At 39.3% G+C, this 27,042-nt stretch overlaps 1 long non-coding RNA gene across 1 annotated transcript in view; it reads left to right on the top strand.

Annotated features, from left to right (window-relative positions):
- LOC142531949 (uncharacterized) overlaps nucleotides 1-26,663 on the top strand; it is a 44,477-nt gene extending 17,814 nt beyond the window's left edge. Inside the window, exon 3 of the long non-coding RNA XR_012816421.1 lies at nucleotides 26,350-26,663. This is a non-coding gene — a long non-coding RNA (uncharacterized LOC142531949). The remainder of the gene's footprint in view (nucleotides 1-26,349) is intronic.
- Nucleotides 26,664-27,042: the final 379 nt, after the last annotated feature.

Genomic DNA, 27,042 nt, shown 5'->3' with positions numbered 1-27,042 from the left:
ATTGCAAAAATGCGTACCTTCGTCACTTTTAATGACCATTGGAATTCCAAACCCGCTGAAGATTTTCTTATGCACAAATTTAACTACAATTCTAGCAACATTGATACTGGTGGCAATTGCTTCCACCCATTTTGAGACATAATCCACAACTAATATAATATAAGAATGACCAAAGAAGGGTGAAAGGGTCCTCCATGAAATCTATGCCCAGACGTCAAAAAGTTCCACTTCCAAAATATTTGTCAGTGGTAATTCGTGACGCCTAGAGATATTTCCTAACCTTTTGCATTTATCACATGATTTCACAAGGGTATAACTATCTTTTAACAAACTGGGCCAATAAAAACCAGATTGCAATAACTTAGCTGCTGTTCGTGACGCTCCAAAATGTCCATCATACAGTGAAGAATGACATTGCTCCAGAATTGATGTGCTTCAATACCATCCACACATCGTCTAATAACTTGGTCAGCACACCTCTTGTACACAAATGAATCACCCCCAAGAAAAACTTGATATCATGGAAAAACTTCTTTTTCTGATGATGGCTCAAACCTGGAGGAAGAGTACCACAAGACAAAAATTCGCAATATCAGCAAACCAAGGAAGTACAGAATTCACCTCTAAATTACGAAGAATTTAGCAACAAATATTAACGAAGATAACAATCAAAATTCAAACGAACTTTCAAAGTACTCGTCTTTGACAACCCGAGTGAAGAACAATCGACAAACGTCACAAAGTATTAAACTTTGATAAGTTTGATTTGAGAAAAATACAAAGGTGTATAAAAAGCCAAGCTTTGAAATTTGAGAGAAAACTCAAGAATTCTTGTTTAGAATGACCAATTTTCGTGTATATATTGTTTACAAAATCAAAAGATAATTAAAATCTGATTGCCTAATTAACTAGGACTCTAAATTAGGTTTTTTCCGCAACTGCGAGCTGGGGCGGTAATGTTTGGCCGCCCTAGCGCCAACTCTTCTGGACTGGGCGCGCTCCGCCCTAGCGTGGAGGTTTCTAGACTAGCTTTCTAGACAATGGCTTTGGCGCTGGGGCGGTAATGTTTGACTGCCCTAGCGCGGGGCTCTCGGGTAAAAAAATGAAAAAAAATAGTGTCATTTTGATTATTGCATTATAGAGTCGTTAGAAAAGAGTCATGTATAAGTCATTATGTGGCCGATGATGAAAATGAAGTTGCGGTTCTATATACATGTGTTTATGATCAGTTAGGAGTCACAAAATTTTTGCAATGTCATGTTTATTGATACTATCGATGCTTAGAGATAATCTATATAACTGTGATGTTAAATAGAAAATGGAATTCTGATTTTTAGTAATTCTCACATGACATTGGTCGACACTTTTGCAAATACATAAATGATCTAGACAATTTTCTCAACATATTTGGGCCTGTTTTCATTCGTTATTGTCAATTGTTAGCCCATTGAGCTTTTAGTTGATTGAGATGCTTGACTTTTCTTTGTGCACCTATCTTATATATCATTTTGATTGAACAATGCATGTGATTGGTTTGTATGAGATGACTAATGGATTGACGGTAATCTAGAACTTGTTTGAACATTTCTCGAGGCGAAATATGGATAATATATGACATAAGAATGATTTAGGCAATATTTTTGGAATCGTTTGAGCATTCGAGCCTTCCAAATGAACATGAAATATACCTAGTGTCCCATTTTGAGCCTACTAAAAATCAAGTCGTGTGTGTCAATGACATACAATTATCCCTCACTTGTATCTATTCTATATCCCACAACAACTACCAAATGAAACTTATACAATATTATCCTACCTAATTTTGAGATAAATAAGTTCATTGGCGTTGAAATGATTCAAATACTCCTTGAAAAGAAAAAAAAATAAATGTGTATAAAGGAGTTGAAAAAAAGGGATGGATCAAAAAGTGGTGAAAAAATAAAAAAAATATAGGAAATTGAGGATATGAATGAGAAGAAAACAAAAAGTGTTGGTGAATGAAATAAGAGTGAAAATGAGGAAAATTTAAATATTTCTCTCAAATTTTGATTTCCATATATTTTATTGTAGTCATGGGCCGTAGCCTAACGTTACAAGCCTATAAGACCTATTAACCTTGTCACATCTATCCAATATACTAGTGGAGAAAAGTTGTTCAAGTCAATCTTATGGATACCTGAGAAACATGGTTATCAAGTATGAAATTTAATCATTTGCATGTCAGCATCTCATTATGTGACATCATTTTTTGAGTGCAATTGTGTTGAATATCTTATGATCCAAATAATCACCGATAAAGTCTTTTGTGATCTGTGTAAGTGAATTTGTATTTTATGTAAGTGTGAGTTGAACTGAGCTGAAGAGTTCTTGAGTTTATAAGGCGAGTGGGTACTGTAGATTTATTTGAGCATTCAATTGAGTAAATAAACACTGACATATCACACACGCACGTGTCTCTCGAGTAATTATAAATTACATGAAAATGGATAAGTCGGAGGCCAATGTCAATGCTTGCATATCCATGACTTATAGTTGTTAGAATAAAAGTTTTGTTTGAGTTCTTACTTTTATTTTGATCGGGACTAGCAAAAGTTCAAATTTGGGGGGTTAATAAGTACAACAATTGCACTTAATTTATATGTTAATCCAGTTGAATTATGTTAGTTTTGCACATAATTACGCTTGGTATTCGTTGTTTTTGTGTCGTGCAAGAGGTAAACGACTATTGGTTGAGTGATGACAATTAGGGGCATTTTTGGATGTTGTTTTATTGAGAAAATGGCGCCGCATCACCAAGGAACAGCGCCGCAACACCAGAATTGCAAAGATCAAGCGCCTAGGCACTGTGAACTAGCGCCGCGGTGCTACCAAGCCAAGCAACAAGCGCCGCGGCGCCACACTGCCGAGAGACAAGTGCCTAGGTTCGCCACACCTTCGAGAGATGGGCGCAGCGTCGCGGTGCTAGTGGCGGCAAGTTTCATCTAATGGGCTTTCGTTTAGGACCAGCGGCGCTACCAGGCCGAGCAACAAGCGGAGCAGTGCCGCAGCGCCACACTGCCGAGAGACAAGCGCCGCGGCGCTGCCCAAAAACTTGTTGCGTATTTTACGCTTGCAAGCGAACGATTGTCAAGTTTTAATATATGTGAGTAAAGTATCGTTCCCACGAGGAGTGTGTATGGAAAAATATACCAGTGCTTTAATTAAAATAGTCACGACTTTATTTAGAAAATTCAATAAAAGGTTTGGTTTGCCAAAAATGAATTAATTGCAAATAAATATTAATTTAATCACCGAACAGAGAAAATTTCAATGAGAAAATACCTAGATGAGGGATTTCACTAAGTTTCCACGATAACTATTCCTGGTTGAATTTATACTCATGAATTCCAATTATTTAATGGTCAATAACACTTAAGTATTTTATTCCACTTTTCCAAGTGACGAATAAATTGTATCATTCAAACTTCGATTCAAACATTCCTAATAAAAATCTAGGTTTTAAATGATTAATGCAAACAATGTTCTTACCTAAGCCTCACTAAAGTTATATGCCTTCCGAACAATATAAACATTCAACGATGTGTTTCCAATAATCCATCTCCCGATTTGTAAAATCAATCAAACAACAAACAATTTATATCCAGTAAATTGCAGTCGAACAAAAACAAAGAAACACAATTAAACCAAACCGAAATTCAATCATATAGAGAACCGAGTCAAATTATCGTATCCACAAAGATACATCATCCTCTAGACTGGAAAATTAGTTCATAACGAAATCTAAACAAAAACAAAACATGTTCAAAGATTTAGACATCGCAGAAATTAAAGAAGGAAAGATTAGGTGACAAATCAGAAGTGGCGTCTCTGTCCCCAGATTCGTCTTCGTGATCGATCTTTGAGATCCGATTCTTTGTCTCGTTTGTCCTCTTGTCTCTCGTGTGAATTTCTCTCCAAAAACGGCTACCTCCATGCTCTGAAACCCTATTTTGATTGTATTCTTGTGCACGGGCCGTAACGAAAGCCCATTAGATGAAACTCGCTGCCACTAGGGTAGGCGCCTGTCTCTCGAAGGTGTGGCGCCGCGGCGCGGCCCCACTTGTCTTTCGGTAGTGTGGCGCTGCGGCGCTACTCTAGACGCTTGTTGCTCGGCCATGGTAGCGTCGCAGGCTAGCGCCTCAGCGCTTGATCTTTGCAATTCTGGCTCTGCGGCGCTGTTCCTTGGTGCTGCGGTGCCATCTTCTCAATAAATCAACATCCAAAAATGCGCCTAATTGTCATCACTCAACCAATAGTCGTTTACCTCCTGCACGACAAAAACAACGAATACCAAGCGTAATTCTGTTCGAAACTAACATAATTCAACTAGATTAACATATAAATTAAGTGCAATTATTGCACTTATCAGCGTACTCATCTAATTCGCCTACCATTTGCTTCTATCTCATATGGTATGTTTTTTCCTGCTTCATGCACTTGAAAGTGTGATTATTTATTTGCAGACAAATCTGTTATTTTTGATGGTGTAAAATCTCTGGTCTCTGATAAGCTTCAATGATTTTAGTTGATTGAAGGTTTTTACACCGCTAGAGCTATACCTATGGAATCGAGCTTAACTAAAGGTGTTAAAATAAAACTATAGGCATATAGCCACAGCTCTAATGTTAACGATTTTAGCTCTAATCCACCAGAATCAGGGTACTTTGATTGGATGTGTTTTGGAGTGTAAAGTATATTCGACCAATATGCTGCCATTTTAACCCAGTGTTGCTTATTATATTTTAAAACTTTTCAGATACTCGTATATTTTGTGATTGTCACGAAAACATTTACCTGCCTGCATGTGAGCCAATGCTAGTTTCATTTCTACTTATAATCCCCAAGATAACGTTAAGAGATGTGTTTGGCCTACTTGTAATGTAGAGCCCAAAAATCAGTACACGTAAAACCCATGCATTTATTTATTTGTTAAATTATTTAATTAATTTTAAAACGATTGTTAGCGATACATGATTTATTTATTTGCATTATTTTAAATTATTTATGTTTATGTGATGCACGTTAAAACGTTTTCTCGAGTTTCATGTTTCAGGCGATTATTCGATACGAGATCGAGGAAAAGAGATCGGCGACGATTTTTGGCCATTTTAAAATGTGGTATTTTATTTTAAGTTAGGATTGGAGCATTTTAAATGATTTATTTAGTTTTTGGCATTTTAAAAACCTAATTTATTTACTAGGTGATTTTAAGATTTTTTTTAAACTTTTAAAGTTTAGCAATTGTGTAATCTATTTTGTTAATTATGGGATTTTGTAAAAATAGTGGGGATTAACTTTTTAATTAACATTTTAATTCTTAATTAAGCAATTTGCCCCTAATTAAACACACACACGTTAACACACAAAACGCACGAACACACACACTTTTACACACACCACTCTCATTAAACACACACACACATTTCCTTCCATTTCATTTCATCTTGTTGAAGAGAAAAGCTTAGGGTTCTAGTATACCAGTTGCGAGAAGCTCACGAAGTCACACCTCAAGTCGCATCAAGTCATGATTTCAGCACGTGAATATTCAAGTTCAAATTTCGTGCATCCTATGATATTGATGTTATGTTCATGCATGTTGGGTTTACGTGTTGGGTAAATTTTGGAACAGTATGCCTCCTAGACGTATGGCTTCCCGAGGAGCAGGTGATGAGAACAGAGAAGCTCAGGACGGGGAGAGGGCCACTCCTCCTTGTCCACCGCCGGATATGCAGGCTCAGATGCTTGCAAGGATGACCCAGTTCTTCGCACAGTTTGCGGGGAACCAGACTGCAGTAGATACAGGGGCAAGGACCAGAACAGAGGCTGTGTATGAGAGATTCAGGAGGATGGACCCAAATAAGTTCTCGGGGACTACTGACCCGATGATAACTGAAGGATGGATTAAGTCCATCAAAGTAACCTTTGTGTTTATGGAGCTGCAGGATGCACACAGAGTTAGATGTGCCACATTCCTTCTAAAAGAGGGACGCCAGGCTGTGGTGGGAGAGCGCGTCTGTGTCAGTGAATCTGTAGACTCTGTCATGGTATGGCTTTAAGGAGGTCTTTTACTCAAAGTACTTCACTGAGGAAGTACGCTCCCGCCTGACCAGGGAGTTCATGACGCTGTGACAGGGAGACAGTAGCGTTGCAGAGTTTGTGAGGAAGTTCAAGAGTGGGTGTCACTTTGTATCCCTGATTGCAAATGATGACCGGCAGAAGCTGAGGCATTTTATTGATGGTTTGCGGCCGATCTTGCGCCGTGATGTGAGAGTTGCTGGTCCGACTACCTATGTCGTTGCCAGTATCTAGAGCTTTGGCGGCATAGCAGGACCAAAGGGACTTCGAGAGTGATAGGTAGGGCAAGAGGCCCTATCAGGCACCCCGGCAGCAGTGACCTTAGTTTAAGAGGCCTTTCCAAGGACAACAGGGGAAGAGGCAATTTCAGGGACCACCGAAAGGCAAGGGTCTCATTACTCAGCAGAAGGCTCCATAGAAGCCCGGAGAGCACCCAGTATGCCCGAAGTGCCATTGCCAGCATCCGAGATAGTGCTTATGGGGATCGGGCAAGTGCTTCAAATGCGGAACCAGCCATCATATGTTGAAGGACTGCCCACAGTGGAGGCAGCCAATCCAGGGTAGAGTGTTCACCATGCAGGCAGAGGAGGCGAACCCAGACACGAACCTGTTGACTGGTAACTTACTTAATTCAGCACCACATTATTTTTGCTATGCATGTTTCGAATTTTATTTGGGATTATCAGTGTGCTAGTTAGTATTTTTGGAGACTTGTGTAGAGATTTTTCTACTATGCCTGTGATTAAGATTAGAATTTTGGGATATGAGTTTGTGTGTGGTGCTAAAGTCTCTCAGGAAATATTTTCATAAAGAGGGTAGCCACAAAGGCATGGATTGATTCAGGGGCCACTCACTTTTTTATTTCGGATACGTTTGCTGATCAGCTGGACGTCAAGTCTATTGGACTCGACGTGAGCTATTCAGTGACAGTCCCATCAGGGGAACAACTATCAGCTACTTGCATGGTCAGAGACATTGATCTTGAACTACAAGGCCACCTAGTGTATGCAGATCTAATTGTGTTGCCGATGCCAGAATTTGATATCATCTTGGGAATGGACTGGCTGACAAAGAACAAAGTTATTATTGACTTTTAGAAAAGGTCAGCGTTGGTATGGCCGTTGGGCATGTAGCAGTTTCTCTTTGAGCCGGATAGATGAAGGAGTTTCCCTCGCATGAACTCTTGCATACAGGCACGAAGACTTGTGCATAAGGATTGTCAGGCTTTCTTGGCCAGCATTGTTTCCGCACCTGACGTAGCCACTCCGTCAATATTTGATGTACCGATTGTCAGAGATTTTCCTGACGTCTTTCCAGACGACGTCACAGGCCTTCCACCGGAGAGAGAGGTGGAGTTCGCCATCGACCTTATGTTAGGCACTGTGCCAATCTCAAAGGCACCATACCGTTTAGCTCCAACTGAGATGCTAGAACTCAAGCAGCAGATTCAGGAGCTCTTAGATAAAGAATTCATACGCCCTAGTTTCTCACCATGGCGTGCACCAGTGCTCTTTGTAAAGAAGCAAGATGGGAACATGAGGCTGTGTATCGATTACCGAGAACTGAACAAGGTAACGATCAAGAATAAATACCCACATCCAAGGATCGAGGACTTGTTTGATCCGTTGCAGGGAGCTACAATGTTCTCTAAGATAGATCTTCGATCATGGTATCATGAGCTGAAGGTAAAAGATGCAGATGTTCATAAGACTGCCTTCAGGACCAGATATGGGCATTACGAGTTCTTGGTGATGCCATTTGGACTGACGAATGCTCCAGCGATATTTATGGACCTCATGAATCGAGTATTTCAGCCCTACCTAGATCAGTTCGTCATAGTATTCATTAGGCATGCTTACCGGGTCTAGGGTTCTAGTTCCGGACCGGTTCCGGATCGGGTGGTGCCGGAACCGGTCGGAACCAAACCGGTTCCAGATTTAAATCGACCGGTTCTGGTTTAAAGATTTAAATCTTGGAACCAATCCAATCTTGGACCGATTCGACGACTTTTAGACCAGTTCAGGTTCGGTTTGGACCGGTTCTGAGTTCCTTGACCGAGTATTTTTATTTTTAATATATAATTAATTTTATTAATGAATATTTTTTTATTTAGTATTTCGACTGGAAACAATACTGAACAATCATAAAAATAACATAATTGAAAGATTTATTTTACAATTGAAAATCTAAAATTCATCATGATTTATTAAAATATATTTTGAATATTCCAGATCTTCATCAGAACTTGAACTTTGAAATTCATCGATTGCGCCAGAGGTCTTTTTTTTTTTTGGCTGCAAACCAATCTTGTAGGCATGTTAGCATGGAAAGTGTTTCTGGCTTTAAATTAGTTCTTTGTTCACCAATGATCCTTCCACATACTGAAAATACTGATTCGGAAGCCACACTTGAACTTTGAATTGGTAGGACATCTCTTACAATTGCAGCTAACACTGGATAAAGTTTAGAATTTACTTTCTACCAATCAAGAACATCGAAATTCTCCGTAGTCTCAATATATTGACTTAGATAAATTTGAATCTCATTGTAATTGGTTGTTGTCACCGATTTTCCTTTGAACTTTTGTTGTTTCAGACATGGAAAGAAATTCAGTGCTCCACTTTTGCTTTTATATGTCGGCATCTCCTCCGACTGCGCACTCGATTCATCACATTGTTCACTAGCATACAAATCAAACAATTCTTGGAAAGAATGAATGATTAACTTCTTTTGATCGTCAACATTCTTCCGAAGAAATTTAGCATAATATTAAAAAAAACATCTAATCCTCCTTGATTTTGAGTAGGATCAAGTAATGTTGCTAAACCATGCACAATTGGTATAGTTTCCCAATATTTTAAAATTTATTTTCCATATTTGAAACAAAATCACGCATAACAAATCATTATGATATTCAATAAATTTATAAAACATATTGAAAAGCAAAGGTAGAAACAACGTTGAAGTAAGGTAGTTAATGCCAGAAAATTTTTCCGTTACTTCTTTAAAAATTTCTAACAAAGAAACACATTTACTCAAAATATTCCAATCATCGTCAGTTAGCATTAAAGATTGTATCGCAATATTATTATAATATACAGTAACTAAATCTTGAAAACGTAATAAAGTATGAAGCAAGTGATATAAAGAATTCCATCTAGTTTCAACAGGAAGAGGAAATTTTTTAAATTTAATTCCGTTTGATTCGACTAGTGTTTTCTAGTCACGTCCTATCTTCTTTCACGTAATAATTTCCCACATAATTTGAATTTTTCTATCACAGTGACATTTGCTCATCACATGCACATTTAACACATAAGTTGATAATATGACACGCACATCTAACATGAAGCAAATTACCATCTAAAATTGATTTTAGTGAATCTGTTAGATATTTAATTGCAAGAGTATTGGCACTCGCATTATCTAACATTATCGACATTATTTTATTTTGTATGCCATAAATCTTAACAATATTTAAAACATATCTAGCTATAATGTATGCGTTGTGAGTCGATTCTAAATGATCTAGCGCTAAAATTCTTTTTTGCATAGTCCAAGTTTCGTCAATACAATGACATGTAACAACAAGATATGATTCATATTTTAAATTAGTCCAAATATCAGTTGTCAAACTAACTCTACAAGAAATATTTGAAAGATGCGATTTTAGTGTTTCTTTATATTCTTTGTAAATATCAAAACAATATTTCTTAAGTGTGTGCCTAGAAATATTGTGAAAACCAGGTTGAATAGTATTAGTAAATTCAACAAAACCTTCTTGTTCAGCTATTGTAAAAGGTTGACAAAATTTGGTAAAGAACTTTACGATAGCTTTTCGAGAAATTTCTTTTTGTAATTTTTAAAGCTTTACCGCTTGAAGGATTAATTTGTTGTCGTGTTGATTCCCTACCGAATGGTTGTAGCGTATCAGGGTCAAGTTTATGTACCTTAATTAAATGTTTTTTCAAAGTGCCGGTACCAGGAACCACCACCCGTTTTGTAAGAATACCTCGTTTTGCAAATTTTACAAATGGAAAAAGAGTTGTTCGTACCTTGTTGTTCAATATCAAAGTTATTCAAAACTTTGCTTCGCTTTGCACGGGCTATCGTCATGCTCATTGACATTGTGTTGCTTGCTCGAGTAGACGATGGCATCCCTACATCTTTGTTGGGGAGTTCTATGGCTTCTTCATCCTCATGGCCAAGTTCGACTTCATCAAAGTCAGGGATGTAGCCAAAATGTTCACCAAAGTCGGGAGCGTATTCGCCACCAACACTACGACGGTTTGAAGATAATGCCATTGAAATTCGAATTATTTATATGAGTAAATTGCGAAATAGTAAATAAATAACAATAAAAATAATACTGATTATAGATAAAATTATAACACAATTATTGAATATATTTTGAGAAATAATAGCAAATAAATATATTGATCGTAGAGAAATGAAAAGCTAATTGAAAATTGATATGTGAAATATAAAAAAATGACTTGTATTTATAGGTGATTTTTGGGGGTAAAAAAATTATATTTTCAATTTGGCCCCCAAATTGAAAAAAAATTTGCAGAAATAATGACTTGTATTTATAGGTGATTTTTGGGGGTAAAAAAAATTATATTTGCAATTTGGCCCCCAAATTGAAAAAAAAATTTGCAGATATAAGTAGCCGTTCAACGACTACTGAATCTACAGCAGCCAACCATAGACCTCTCCAGTCAGAGATTCAGATGTTTGGTTTAGAGATTTATCCTAAGGGCAGAGCTCCTAAGCTGTCTAATCTGACAGTCCAGTCTTCTTTGCTAAGATCGAATCCATGGAGGTCAGCCTTTGCATGAGCAATTACAGAAATAAAGACTGAAGGATGAAGCCAAGAGCAGTGTATTCTACACAGTGTCTGATGGCATTGTGAGATACAGAGGAAGGATATGGGTGCCTAGTGTTGATTCGATCAGAGAGGATATTTTGACAGAGGCACATGCATCTTCGTATTCCATCCACCCAGGAGGTACTAAGATGTACAAGGATTTGCAGATTTCGTATTGGTGGCCATTTATGAAGCGAGACATCCGCCGATTTGTGTCTAAATGCCTCACTTTTCAGCAAGTGAAAGCAGAGCATCAGAGGCCAGCAGCCACTCCCTATCCCCGAGTGGAAATGAGAATATCACCATGGACTTCGTTGTCGGTTTTCCGAGGTCAGTCAGAGGATCCAATGCCATTTGGGTTATAGTGGATCGACTTTCTAAGTCAGCGCACTTCTTACCGGTAAAGACGAATTTCTCCATGACTCAGTATGCAGAGCTCTATATCAGGAAGATAGTCCGATTGCACGGAATCCCAGTTTCTATCGTGTCCGATAGGGACCTGAGGTCCACATCGTCCTTTTGGAAGAGTTTACATGAGATGAAATTTCTATTCAGTACAACATTTCACCCGCAAACAGATGGTCAGTCTGAGCGAGTGATTCAGCTTTTGGAGGATTTGTTGAGAGGTATCGATTTCCAAGGGAATTGGGAATCGAAGCTACCTCTAGTGGAGTTTACCTACAACAACATTTTCCAATCATCTATAGGTATGGCTCCCTACGAGGCATTGTATGGTAGGAAGTGCAGGTCGCCGATTCATTGGGCTGAAGATGGTGAGAGATCAGAACTTGGTCCAGAGATTGTTCAGCGGACTGCAGATGTGGTGGTCAAGATCCGAGACAGGATGAAGACCGCCCAAAGTCTCCAGAAGAGTTATGCCGAAAAGAGAAGGAGGGATCTTGAGTTTGCCGTAGGAGATCACATTTTTGTGAAGATAGCACCCATGAAAGGTGTTATGAGGTTTGGGAAGAGAGGCAAGCTTCGTCCGAGGTTTATTGGACCGTTCCAGATTCTCGACAGAGTTGAGACACTAGCTTATCGTGTAGCCCTTTCGTCGGATCTGGCCGGTGTACAAAATGTGTTCCACGTTTCGATGTTGAGAAAATACCTAGCAAATCCCTCGCATGTTTTGAGCTTTGAGCCATTGCAGTTGGCTCCAGATCTGTCGTATGAGCAAAGACCAGACCAAATCTTAGACAGACAGGAGCGGAGACTTCGGAACAAAGTGACCAAGTGGGTCAAAGTCCGGTGGCTGAATCAAGCAATGGAAGAGGCCACTTGAGAGACCGAAGCAGATATGAGAAAACGCTACCCGGAGTTGTGTGGTAAGACTTAATTTCGAGGATGAAATTTATTTAAGTGGGGGATAAATTGTAGAGCCCAAAAATCAGCACACATAAAATCCATGCATTTATTTATTTGTTAAATTATTTAATTAATTTTAAAATAATTTTTAGCGATGCATGATTTAATTATTTATATTATTTTAAATTATTTATGTTTATGTGATGCACGTTAAAATGTTTTCTCGAGTTTCATGTTTCAGGCGATTATTCGATGCAGGATCGAGGAAAAGAGACCGGTGACGATTTTTGACGATTTTAAAATGTTGTATTTTATTTTAAGTTAGGATTGGAGCATTTTAAATGATTTATTTAGTTTTTAGCATTTTAAAAGCCTAATTTATTTACTAGGTGATTTTAAGATTTTTTTTAAAACTTTTAAAGTTTAGGAATTGTGTAATCTATTTTGTTAATTAGGGGATTTTGTAAAAATAGTGGAGATTAAATTTTTAATTAACATTTTAATTCTTAATTAAGCAATTTGCCCCTAATTAAACACACACACGTTAACACACAAAATGCACGAACACACACACTTTTACCCACACCACTCTCGTTAAACACACACACACATTTCCTTCCATTTCATTTCATCTTGTTGAAGAGAAAAGCTTAGGGTAGGGTTCTAGTGTACCAGCAGCCGTTCCCTTTTTCTTAAAATTTTCCAGCAATTCTCGTCCACTTTTCTTCAATAAAATTGTGCCACGTTCGTCCCGGATCAACCCTCGCATCTTTTCCGCTTCGGTATCGTCGTTTCGGTAACTTTAAATATCAAAAGGCATGTATATTCTTTCGATTATGCATCGATCTTGTTATTGCACATGTTATTATGTTTATTATGTGTAAAAATTCATGTGTGTTGTGCAAAGTTTGAGCGAAAGTTGGTTAGATCGATTTTGAAATGATTTTAGATCTGGAAACCCAAATTTTGCTGTCATTTGATTTCTGCAAAAATTTGGCCGACTGTTTTGAAAACCTTTCAATATATAAAACGTATTACTTTTTGATATATTCGATTTGACTGTAAATTGAAATTTTTGGACAAGAAACGAGTGAGTTATGAATGTTTTTGTGGGACTGCTCAAACTGCACTTTTCTGAAAATGTCTTCTTGAAGTTATTTGTTGCAAGCTTCGTTGGGAACCGTTGGGTGATCGCTGCTGTGTTTAAGTATTGTGAGTATGATGTTGGGATGATCTTTGGTGCCCCATTTCGTGTCGATAGACACTTGTTTGCATTAGAAGTCGTAGGAAGCATTTTGGTGTCAAAATATCATGTTCACGGTTCGAGTTGAATTGTATGATTTGTATCGTTGTTTTTAGGTGTCATGGGAATTTGAATCATTGTCATAGCATCCTAGGATGGGTCTCGAGGTATTGGTTCACGGTCCGTATGATTGAGTTAGGAGGATTAAGCCACAAGTGTAGTGATTTCCGTTTGTTTACCATCTTCAGAGTCTACATGAACCCGGAGCCGGACCCTGACACGGGGTCCGTGCCCTTGTTCTTTCGTGGTGTGAAATTCCAGAGTCTACACGGACCCGGAGCCGGACCCTGACATGGGGTCCGTGCCTTTGTTAATTCCGTAGGTTGAGTTTGCCGAGTCTACACGGACCCAGACCCAGATGTGTACACGGGGTCCGTGTCTTCCATGTTTGGGGAAAGGTTCACACTTCATATATGGATTGTTTTGGGGTTCGATGTCATGGTTTAGTACAATGATTAAACGAGGTCGAGTCCCGAGAGATTTAGAACGTCATAAGGAAATTTGTCTCTTTTGGGTATAAGCATGACTAATACGTCTAAGTTATGAATGATAAGTGTTTGAACTCATGTTAGTATGTGCAGCAGTGGCCCTAAGCGAGATCCAATGAATCCATCAACGCTATGTAAGTATGTTCGATGTGCAAAAGAAAATATTTTATTTTTGACGCATGCTAAATATCTTGTGACCAATTATGAACGGGTTTGGAAGCCGGTGAACGTGGCTGGTGACCTCTCCACCCCGGTAAAGCATAACCAGGTTTAGATCAGGATTGGAAAGCGGTAAAGCATAACCAGGGACCAATCCACCCGGTAAAGCATGACCGGGGATCTCATGTATGTGGTAGTGGGTCTTCCCTGCCAGCCCAGTACTGTGGTTTAGTCTGATCAGGCGCAATTATGTATGGGTCACTTGCTTTGAAACATATCTCTACGCAAAATGATGAAGTTTATGCATGTTCAAGTATGTATGATGTAAGTATCTTTATGAAAAGTTTTATGATGATGGCACGTCTATGTTTATGTTATTACGTTCATGTTTCAAGTATGTACGATCTACTTTAAAGATGTAGTGGTTTTATTATGTATTATTTGTTATCTTCAATTTTATACATGTTGAGTCTTTAGACTCACTAGACTTGATCGATGCAGGTGAGGATGACTTTGAGGAGACGAGAGGTGGGGACCAATGAGCCGGCTTGGACTGCGCAAGAGGCTAAATCCGAGGACCGCCCATGTTTTTAAGATTTTATGCATGACGATTTTAATACTCTGACTTTTACGAGATTTCTTCATGTTGTTTGAACAAGTATTTTCAGCAAACTTTATTTGTGATCTTTTTATTGCAAATATCAATTTATTTTAATCGAAGTTGGAAGGTTTATTTCATATCTAAGAAAATTTTTATTTTTCCGCAAATTTTAAAGTAGTACAAAAGTATGGTACGTCACATGTAATGTTTTTACGGGATGAAGCCTGCCTTATTATTCATTTTGTTATGCAATATGCATGAATGCTGAAGCACCGACCAAATATTTTTTTATGATAAATAGATTTCCATCGTAGTTATTTGTTTTTGTTTCTGTTTCTGTTTCTGTTATGTGTATTAAGTGCAGATCATTATAGGTTGGTGTTTTGATTGTTATTTGGGTGGTGTTGGTTGTCCTTTGAGAGCAATGTGAGGTGAATATCTTATGTATCCTAATTGAATCTTAGCAAGCTCACTAAATCTCTGCGAAGATACAAGAACCCGAATCCATAGCAAGCTCTTAAGTATGATAACTGTGTCCTATCTAATTTCATACAACTCAAAATATTCCCGTGCAAAGTTCATTTGCAGCTTGATTTCCTTCTCGATAAATATCCGTGATAAACAAGGACGAGAATCAATAAATGATCTGATAGAAGTAATGATTCTATTCAACTCCCGGTTTGTCTTTATAGATGATACTCACGGAAAATTTAGGGTCCGATTTCAGCAAGTTTCACTAGTCCAGACGCAGGTTTTGGAATTGTCCTGAGCCTGATATCACGAATAAGACCGTTAGAAGGGGGCCAGGAGGGTGTCCTTGTCTAGCCCCTCCGACGCTCAAGTCAGAGACTGAGGATATGAATGAAGAGCAGTTAGGGATGTTGTTGAAAAATAATATAGTGAATGAGTTAACCGTACGCTCAAACCTGGTATTTATAGGAGAATACCTGGGCCCTGATGGGCTTCCCACCCAAATGTGGTTTGGGCCTCCAAATGTAATACGGGCCCTTGGGCCCATGGGGTATCACCAGTCTCCTCCTCCATAGTCGAGCTGAATCGTAGGTTCAAAGTTCGATTAATTGGGTTGTTTTCGATTTATCGATTACGAGGGCATATTGTTTTAGAAAAATTTGGGTGAGGGCGTGCACTTTCTTTCTGCCATTCGTCAATCTCCCAAAATTTGGAAACAAATCACATCGCAGAATCAAATTGCAATCTCCTCCTGAATGGTAAGATTTGGTCTGAGCTCCCCTATAAATAGAAGTCATCTCCTCATTTCATTCTCACTTACTCCTCCGAATTACCTCTACGATATATTCCACAATTCTCTTTCGTTTACACATCATCCCACCCACAACCAGCCACCGCCTCGCCAAGCGCCGCCTGCGCCCTACCTCATGCGCACGTCCCAGCCCCCCGCCGCCCGCTCGCCGCCTGCACGCTCGCTGCTCGCCACTACCGCACGCTCGCCCCTTGCCGAGCCGCACTGTCGTGCACGCCTGGACGCCCTCACGCTCGCCCCTCGCCTTGCTGCACGTTCGCCTAGCTCCCGGCCACACGCTCGCCCTGCCGAGTGCTCGCCCCGATGCCCTCACGCTCGCCGCTTGCCCGCTCGCCCCTCATCGAGCCGCAATGGCACGTTCACCCAGCTCCCGGCCTCACGCTCGCCCTGTCGAGTGCTTGCCCCGACGCCCTCACGCTAGTCGCCTGCCCGCTCGCCCCTCGCCGAGCCGCACTGCCGTGCACGCCCAGATGCCCTCACGCTCACCCCTCGCCCTGCTGCACGCTCGCCCAGCGCCTAGCCGCACGCTCGCCCCTGACAAGCGCCCTGCCCATCTACCTGCATGCTCGCCCGAGCGAGATCGCCCTACCCCTGCACTTTCGTCCGCGCGAGCCCAGGTTCTTCCATCGCCTCTTGCCCACCTCCGGCTCGTCCTATTGGTCTTATTCCACGAGCCTTCTCCCGCGTTATTTTCGGGTCAGTTTTCTCTCCTATCTGTTTAATTTTCCTTAGCACCCATGTCTTCATTTTCTTGGAGGTAGTCAGGTTTTGGGTATTATTCCTACAGCTTTAGCTGAAGGAAATATTATATGTGTTACGATTGGGGAGGAATTAAAAGTTTTTTCTATGTATGAAAGAATCACCAAAATGATTGAAAATTCTGATTCTTTTATCGCACTACCAAGTGGTTTTGGTACAATAAAAGAAATTTTTCCCACTGTTTCTTGGGCACAACTTAATATCAATAATAAATCTGTGGGCTTGTTGAATATTAATAATTATTATGACAGTTTGTTGACATTTCTTGATAAAGATGTGGAACAGAATTTCATTTCAGAAAGTTCACGAAGGATGCTCATCTCTACTTCGACTGCTGACCAATTAATTGATGATTTAGAAGCTTTTGTTTATAAGCCTGATCCGATGATAAAAAAGATCAATTGGTTGCAATCAAGCAGTAAGAAAAGAAAGCCGGATCATTGATTTAAAAGTCGTGGATTGGTTTGCGTTTGTTTCAGTTTGTTATCTTCAATAAAATTTCAGGTGATATCTCTTTCATTATGTACTCTTTATTAATAATTATTTTGACATTAGGGACAATGTCATATTCTGATTGGGAGGAGAACAAATTTAAAAAAAAAACTTTTAAAAAAATTAAAAATATTATTTTAAAATAAAATTATGTTTATTGTTTGTATCTTAGTAATTTTTGTAAAAATATCATTACATTACATGTTTGAAAGGTTTAAATTAGAAAATATATTAATCTATCTAAGGATGTTTAAATTTTTATTTGAAAAAAAAGTCAATTTTAATATTCTGATCACTATAAAAATATGATTTATGAAATCTTTTTGAATGATTAACCATTGTGATAAAATCAGTTATTAAAGTATATGGCCCAAGATATACCTAATAAAATTGCCTAAAATTTTTAAACTCACACATATTTTGTAAGTGAGTGGAGAGGATTGAGAAAACAGCTTGCGAGCCTTTATTGATCATCAGATAGGCTATCTATTGTTTAGATCTTGAGTTCTTATTTTGAAAAAAAATTGTTATTTCCTCAAAAAAAAAAAGAAATATGTTGAATATCTATGTAATTTTTAAGTTATATGTTACGACCCATTTATCTCTCATAAAAATTTAAAAAAAAAGAAAAAAAAGAGAGAAATTTATTGTACAAATTAAATAAATATGTGGTCAAGAAGCATAAATTTAGTCTGATTCCATGAATTCAAAAAAATACATCAGGAAAAAAATATATAATAAGAACAACTAGATTTTGAATCAATTGATTTCCTATCTTTTGATTAGTTTGGCTCGTTTGTCTGTCTGCATTCTGTAAACCATTTCCTGAGCATTTATCTGTTTTCCAACTCCATGAGAGAAATCGTTCCCATAAATTGAAACATTTATTAACCTGTGAGGATTGGAGTTGAAACTCTTACTAGGAATTTATGAAGGCCATGTACATTTAACTATCTGAAAATAAGCTTTGAATTGATCAGTTCTGATTATTTCATAAATTATAATTATAATGATCTTGATATAACTTTGACATTTTTCAAATTTAATTTAAACACTTGGATAGATCCGATTACATTTCTATTTAAATTAATCAATATGTTTTGTGTTGCTATTAACGCTTAAATTGCCAGGGACTAGCAATAAGCTGGTTGGAGGGTGTGATAAACATAAAAATTGTATATTAATTAAATGTTTTATAATATAAATTTATAGTTTTTGTTTTATTAAATGTTTAAATATTATATGTTTTATAATAAATTGTATAAAATATAAGTTGTTGTGTAATTATAAGTTTTTACTATTTTTTACAGGTTTGATAAAACAAGACTAACCTTGCGTTGCAAATGAGATTAAGATGAATTTTGGACCTGTAGAAAGTTGATGTTAATATCTACAATATTGGTGGCAAGCATGAGATAAAAATCTTCTCACAAGTAGGATCAAATTAAGCAACAATTAAAGTTACCAAAGAAGTTGCAGTTTTACCATTCTCTAGCATTTTGACCATATCTTTCAAATTACTTGGTCAAATAGTTAAAAAAATACCAAAATTCAAACAACTCAGATATCTACATGTTTTGTTTTATGTGGAGAATAAAATTCGGATGTGAAGATTTTCAAAAGTGATGTGTATTAAAATATAATTTCTTGAAACACCAATGAAGACTTTTGTGTAAAAAATAATATTTTATTTGTGGTTGTCTCCCCAAATTTGGCTATAAATAGGGGTGCATTGTAATGTATTGAGATATCCCTCATTTTATGAACAAACCTTTGAGTTCATAATATTTCTCTCTTTTTTCCCTTTATTTCTTCATTTAAATATAATTAGCATGTTAAATTCATATTCAAAGTTTTACACTTTGAATAATGAGTAGCTAACTTCCCAAAGTTGAGATGAAAAGGTGAAACTCTTGGCATAATAACAAGGTTATTAAAAGGTAAGAATATATGTTTTATATTATTTAATCATTATTTATTGTTTATGTTATATTTATTTCTTTAAGTATTATTATACCCTACTTATAAGTGGGATTTTTGATTTATTGTTGCTATATGTTACACTAAATTTTTGGAACCATTTAAATGTTAGTTTGGTATTACCAACCATTTAAAGTGGATGCCTTGATTTATTATATATGAATATATCATAATATTAATTTCTTGGTATCATTTAAATGTTTGTTTGGTTTTACCAACCATTTAAAGTGGATGCCTTGATTTATTATATATTAATATCATAATATTAGTTTCTTAGTACCATTTAAATGTTTGTTTGGTTTTACCAACCATTTAAAGTGAGAACCTTGATTTAGTGTTTACAAATATATATATAGCACAATAAATACTTGACAACATTTACAAGTTTTGATATATATTATATACTTATAAGATAATAATATATAACATAATATAAATATGATTATTTAATATATATTGGAACCATTTTATTAAGTGGATTTCAATAATGTTCATTAATGTTAACTTTATTAAAATACCAAGAGTGGATCCTTTAATCTCAACTATTTAAATTAAAATTTGAACAATTCAAAATTACCAATTAAATATTCAAACCATTAAAAGAAAAAAACAAAAACAAAAACAAAAAGATATTGTAGTGGACTTGTAATTACCTTAGCTTCCCTGTGAATACGATATTCGGACTCACCGAATTATACTACTTGTGGACAACCTGCTATTGGGAGCGCAACAATCAAAGTCGCAGCAATGCAGCACTGAGGGCCAACAATAACCGGCGAGCGACACCTTCTTTGTCAAAGCGTACGCCCCAGGTGATTTTCACAACACCCTTCATGAATTTCCCAAAGCACATAATCAGCCTCCTGATAACTCAAGCATCGAAGAACTGGTCCGGCGAAGGATTTTCGATACAATACCTCCCCGATCACCATATAACGCGAACATTTTCTTCTCAATTTACGAGCTTCCCTAGGGTCAACATGAAGTTTTCCCTCCTTAAAGTAATCAGTTATAGCGGTTCTCCAATCATCTTCTTCTTGCTCACTGCAGGTGAACTCGTGTGAGGTGTGAGTTTGACTTGAAAGACCACATCTCTAGTCTTCCAACTTCCCATTGTCCCAGCCATTTTGGCTAGATTGTATGCCTTCTCATTTTCTTTTTTGGGAATCTGTTCAAACGTGACCTCGGTAAATTTTTCTCTAACTATGTTCACCTCTTGAGCATACTCAATAAGCTTTTCATCTTTCACCTCATACAATTCCTTCATCTGCTGCGCTACCAACTGTGAATCAGAAAAAACATGTACTCGGGTAGCTCCCACATTTCTGGCTGCTTGAAGTCCTGCCAACAAAGCCTCATATTCTGCCTCATTGTTGGATGCTCGAAAATACAACCTAACCGCTAACATCACCTCCTCCCCAGCTGGCGAAATCAATACTACCCCCACCCCACTTCCATCCTTAGAAGATGAACCATCAACATACACTTTCCAAGGGTCTTCATTTTCATGATTCACGGTCTCAGCCAGAAAATCGGCTAATGCTTGTGCTTTAATAGTTGTTCTCGGCTCATATTGGATGTCATACTCTCCTAGCTCAATAGTCCACTTAATCAAACGGCCAGACATATCTGAATGAGTTAGGATTCTGCCCAATGGACTGTTGGCGAGCACCACAAATGGATGAGATAGGAAGTAGGGACTCAAGCGCCTCGCTGTCATCACCAAAGCCAAAGCCAATTTTTCCAACCTTGAGTATCTAATCTCTGTCCCTTTGAGTGCATGCGAAACATAGTAAATCGGCTGCTGAATTGATCCCTCTGTCTTGACAAGAACCGAACTCACAGCCCCTTCAATGGCAGATAAATATACCCACAAAGGCTCACCTGCTGCCGGTTTGGCCATGACAGGAAGCTCAGCAAGGTACTCCTTCAATTCTTTGAAAGCTTTCTCGCAATCCAGACCCCATTCAAATTTTTTCGCCTTACGCAAGGTCCGGAAGAATGGTAAGCTCCTATGGGCGGACCTCGAGATAAAACGTGCCAGCGCAGCAATCCTCCCTGTCAACTGCTGAACATCTTTGGGTCCCTGGGGAGAGACCATATCTTGGATAGCTTGAACTTTCTCGGGGTTTGTCTCAATCCCCCTCTCTGTCACCATATACCCAAAAACTTTCCACTCCTCACCCCGAAGATACATTTATGAGGTTCAGCTTCAGCCCGTAGGATCTGAGGGTGGCAAAGGTTTCCACCAAATCAGGTATGACCTGGGCTGAGTCTTTTGATTTCACCATGATGTCGTCCACATACACTTCGACATTCCATCCCATCTGCTCAGAAAATACCCTATCCATCAATCTTTGATACGTGGTTCCGGCATTTTTGAGTCCGAAGGACATGACCACGTAGCAGAAAGTTCCTTCAGAGGTGATGAAGCTCACTTTATTTTGGTCCTCCACAGCTAAGGGGATTTGGTGATATCCCTGATAAGCATCCAACATACACAGATATTGGTGTCCCGCTGTGGAGTCCACCAACTGATCTATCCGGGGCAGATGATAACAATCTTTAGGGCACGCCTTATTGAGGTATCTGAAGTCCACACACACCCTCCATTTCCCTGAACTCTTCGGAATAAGGACGACATTCGAGATTCAAGTAGGAAATTGTACCTCTCGAATGTGCCCAACTTTGAGCAACTCTCCCATCTCCTTCTTTATAACTCTATCTTTCTCGGGCCCGAAGGGTCTTTTCTTTTGTTTCACGAGACGAGAATTCGGTAAGATGTTCAATCGGTGTTCTGCTACATCTAGGCTCGTCCCTGTGAGCTCTTGGGCTGACCAAGCGAACCCGCTGAGATTAACCTGTAAACAAGTAATGAGTTCTTCCCTGATCTTTGGGTCAAGGTCAGGGCTATTCTGAGCGTCTTCTTATCGGGCCCCAATGTCACGATCTCCGGCTTTTCATCCATCACCTCCTGAACCTCCCTCATTACCACGGGAAACCCACTTCGCCCCCTTCTAATCATATTGACCTCCACACGCGCCCTCTTCCCCTCTTATTTCACTATTCCTTCATAACATCGTCGCGCAACTTTCTGGTCTCCATACAAGACTCCCACCTCCTTCCCCACAGGAAACTTCAACTTCTGATGATACATGGAAGCTACAGCTCTGAATTCCTATAAGGCCGGCTGTCCCAGGATTCCATTAGATGATGAGGGGATATCCACCACGGTAAATGTTATCATCTTTGTTACCCACCGAGGGTCACATCCCAAAGATAGGGGAAGAGTAATCTGACCCAGCGGCGGAATGGCATGTCCCGCGAACCCATACAGAGGAGTGGAGACTGGATCAAACTCGAATCCTTCCACCTTCATATGACCCAAAGTGCTCTTAAACAATATATTTACAGAGCTCCCATTATCAATGAAGATCCTTACCACGTCGTAGTTGGAAATGGTGGCCGTCACCACAAAGGCATCGTTATGAGGAGCCACGATACCTCGAAGGTCTTCCGGCCCGAAGCTGATGACATGATCTTGGGGTAAGTCTGCACCCCTGGATATCTCAAAATTTTCCATCCTCCTCCCGTGTGCTTTCCGAGCTCGCCCAGACTCTCTATCAGTAGCACCCCCCGAGATCATGTGAATCATTCCTCTCGTGGGATGGTTATCTTCGTCTGCTCTTCTCCTCGGCTCGACAGGTTCTCGAGGAACATCCTGACCTCTCCCTTCTCTTCTCGGCTCTCCGACCCTCTGGTTGATCCAAGGAGGACCTCGACCTTGCCTAGGAGACGGGCGAGGTTTCGGTCGGTCCCCGAATGAGGATCCCTCGCGTCTGTCCACAGGAGGCATCCTAACACCGCCCTCCGCTCTCTGCGACTTCTCCCACCTCCCCTCTGGCTCCCTCACCTCCATTACCTTATCGCGATTCCTGTTCAGAGGGACATGTGATGAGAATTGTCCTCTACTTCTATTTATGTCCTCCTCCTTCTCCCCTGAACCTCTCTTCCTACCTCCTCTCTCTCCTCCCTCCATCCTACTTCCCTCGGGCCACTGCTCCATCCTTCTATACCATTGGGCATCCTCTAGATTTACATACTTCTCCGCCCGAGCCAGCAATTCATCATAGCTCGACGGAGGTTTCTTGACCAATGATTTAAAAAACTCCCCCTCTCTCAGGCCTTGGGTGAAAGCACTTATCATGATGTCTGAGGTAGCCACTGGTATCTCCAGCGCTGCATTGTTAAAACGCTGGACAAATTCTCACAAAGTCTCAGACTCCTGATGTTTCATCACGAACAGGCTCAAATAATTTTTCTGGTGCTTTTTGCTGCTAGCGAATCGGTGCAAGAAGGCAGCTGAGAAGTCCTCAAAAGAACGTATGGAGTTGGGCTGCAAGGTGTTAAACCACTGCTGGGCTGACCTCACCAACGTGCCCAAAAACACCCTGCACTTCACTCCATCTGTTTACTGATGCAACAGAGCCGCGTTCTCAAATCTCCCCAAATGTTTTTCTGGGTCGGCATGGCCATCGTATTCTCCAACATTTGGTTGTCGGAAACTCGCGGGAAGTCCTTCCTCCAGAATACCAAGCGAAAAAGGACTTCCTCTCTTGGGGCCGGTGCTCTGCTTCCCACCTGCTGCCTCAACATCCGTATTTCCTTCCACATGTATCCAATCTCCGCATTCCCTTCGCTTGGGAGGGGTTGTGTCTATTCAATCCTGCTCTGCTGGCCCTCAACATTTTCCTCTCGCTCCTGGCGAGTGGCCTGCTCTTCAACGAACATAGATTCTTGGTTCCTCTTCATAGCCTCATCCACTGTCCGAGTGATAAATTGGCCCAACTGCTCCAGGGTCAAGTTCCCCACATTCTCATTGGGACGGGGCTGCTCGGCCCTGGTCTCTTGACGAGGTTGTTCAGTTATTGTCTCCTAACAGGGTTGTTCCTGCCTCGCCTCAGCATGAGACTGTTCGGGTCCCATCTGAGGACGCGATGATACTGAGTTAACTTTTTTGCTCTCTCCCCTCCCTACCATTTCTACGTCTCAACTCAAATTTTCCCACAGACGCCGCCAAGTGATACTCACGAAAAATTTAGGATCCGATTCCAGCAAGTGTCACTAGTCCAGACGCAGGTTTTGGAATTGTCCTGAGACTGAAATCACGAATAAAATCGTTAGAAGGGGGCCAGGATGGTGTCTTGGCGTAGCCCCTCCGACGCTCAAGTCAGAGACTGAGGATATGAATGAAGAGCAGCTAGGGGTGCTGCTGAAAAATAATATAGTGAATTAGTTAACCGTACTATTAAACCTGGTATTTATAGGAGAATACCTGGGCCCTGATGGGGTTCCTCCCCAAATGTGGTGTGGGCCTCCAAATGTAATACGGGCCCCTGGGCCCATGGGGTATCAATAGACTTGATGATGTCGTTAGCAACTTGTGAGATGGTTTCAAGTCAAAGGGTGGAAAATAAAGTCTCGACGAAAGAGGATTGCCTGCCACAAGGTTGTGAGCTTTGCTTTAAGATGAGCACTGCACCCTCTTCGTTAAATTTCCTGAAGGGGCCACAGGAGTTTTCCGGATGAGTCACAAATCACTCCTTCAAATGCAAGGTCACCTAGATTTCCTTTAGCACTACCATCAACATTCAATTTAAAGCTATGGATATGTGGCTTTGGCCAATGGACTATGCGAATTTTAACACACCAGTAAAGAAACCTGAAAAACCAAAATACCTTGTAATTCCAAAGAATCCATGCCAATGGGTAGAATTTGCTCATTTTATCCCTCTTTTCCGAGCACTCGAAAACATGTATATTAGTTGTGTTATCCCAAAAACAGAAGCAAATAAGGACCAAATGCTGTGAGGAATAGGACCGTAAAAAAATATAATTTCACTTTCTGCATTAGGGCAACATTTACATTGAGAAGCGAGATGAAAACATATACTAGATAGGGCATGATTGAAAGGGAGCTATCTAACAGGTATATACATGATGTAAGTTAGATATATGATCACTTCGACTTAAAACTACGTAGGATAAGGGATGGTTTTTGTGATGATACATAAATAATAAAAAAAATTTGCTCAGTTGTATGAAGTTTATTTGATCAATTGCTTCGTTGACTGCATGTTCTTTACAACTGTTTTAAGATGAGTGTCATTAGATGTAATGGTTGGGAATTTACCTGCCAAGTGTAGTTGACGAAATGTTTAGATGGATTTGAATGAAATGAGAAAGAATGGTAAATGAATAAATTCATGAGATAATGAATGTAGTTCGGAGGAGGTCATGTAATTTTTGTGAGGAATGAACATAGAACTTAGATGAGTATTGAATTTGCTGGTTTAATTTTTGAGGTGGCCTAGGCCTGATGTTTCTAAGTGGAAGATGACCTTTTCTTAGTTGGTTAATGGAGGTAAAGGCCTGTGGATTGGTGAATTAGTTTTTTTCTTGGAAAATGCTATTTTTTCTATTGAAGGGTACTTGGGGAAGCAAATTCAATGAGTGGGAAGTTCTTCAAATGAACGGATAACATTTATTTTGGCATTGATTACTGTATCGTGCTTTTTCCAACATTCCACACCTTTGAACTCCTATGTTGTAAATGGTAGCAACAAGTTTGTGTCCACAACGCAGTGGTCAACAGGGTGAATCGCATCTGCTTGTTATGAAATTCACTAAATAACCTAGAAAACTAATGACAATGAGCTCAAAGTAATCCAATATGTATCTCTGTGTAGATATCTTTGCATTTTTCCTAGATGGAACAAATTGTCTGCATCTAAAAAAACATGAAAATGTGATAAACAAATTAATCTGAGAGCTTAGATAGATGATGAGTATGAGTATTATTTTTTGTTGATTCCCATAGTACCAAAACATTCTGCTGCCCAGATACAGTAATTTCTTTCCTCTTTTATCTCCAGGTAATGTCTCTGCTACATGTGCCTATAGTTTCTGACTTCCTCTTGCCATATCTTTGGGCAGTGAATCTAGGGTTAGAGAGCTTGTACAAGCATTGCTTCGACTCATCGCACATGAATTGGGGTTGAGCAAGCTCGACTTAGCCAGTTGATTACTGGAGCATCCTGCTTCACAACAACGGTTTTGTTTGTCCATTGGAGTCATTAAATAGATATTTTAGATAGGTTATAGGGGAGGATTTTTTTTCCCTTCTTCCTCCGGATGATAATTTTACATGTGTGTTACAGAGTAATATTGTTTGGCGAGTCTAATCTCCCTGTGATGTTGATGAACGACTGCTGTAAAAGGTAACATTATGTATTTTAAAGAGGTTTGCTTGCTAGGTTATTTATAATGGGTTCTTACTTCTGAAATTTATGTTTTACAGATTGTGTATGTCCACACGCTTGATCATTTGTGTTAGTATCCTGAAACAGTTTGATCTCTAGATCAACACGATTCTGATTGGCTAGTCATACTATGAACACAACTATAACTCCGTCTCTTCTAACACAAAAGTATAGAATCAGCCTATTTGAGATGTAGGACACTGTCATATTCATGTATATTTCGACGTTTTTTCATTCCTCCTTCAAAATCACGATGAACAAAAGTGTGTGTGTGTGTGTAACGAGTCTTCTAGAGATATAGTCATCCTTCTTGTACTTCAGTGAAGTTTTTGGATTTACTCTAATATTTAGCATGACGTGCATTATG

The sequence above is a fragment of the Primulina tabacum genome, chromosome 17, assembly GCF_025594145.1.
Source record: "Primulina tabacum isolate GXHZ01 chromosome 17, ASM2559414v2, whole genome shotgun sequence".
NCBI classification, from domain to species: domain Eukaryota; kingdom Viridiplantae; phylum Streptophyta; class Magnoliopsida; order Lamiales; family Gesneriaceae; genus Primulina; species Primulina tabacum.
This window is presented reverse-complemented; position numbering and strand designations above follow the sequence as displayed.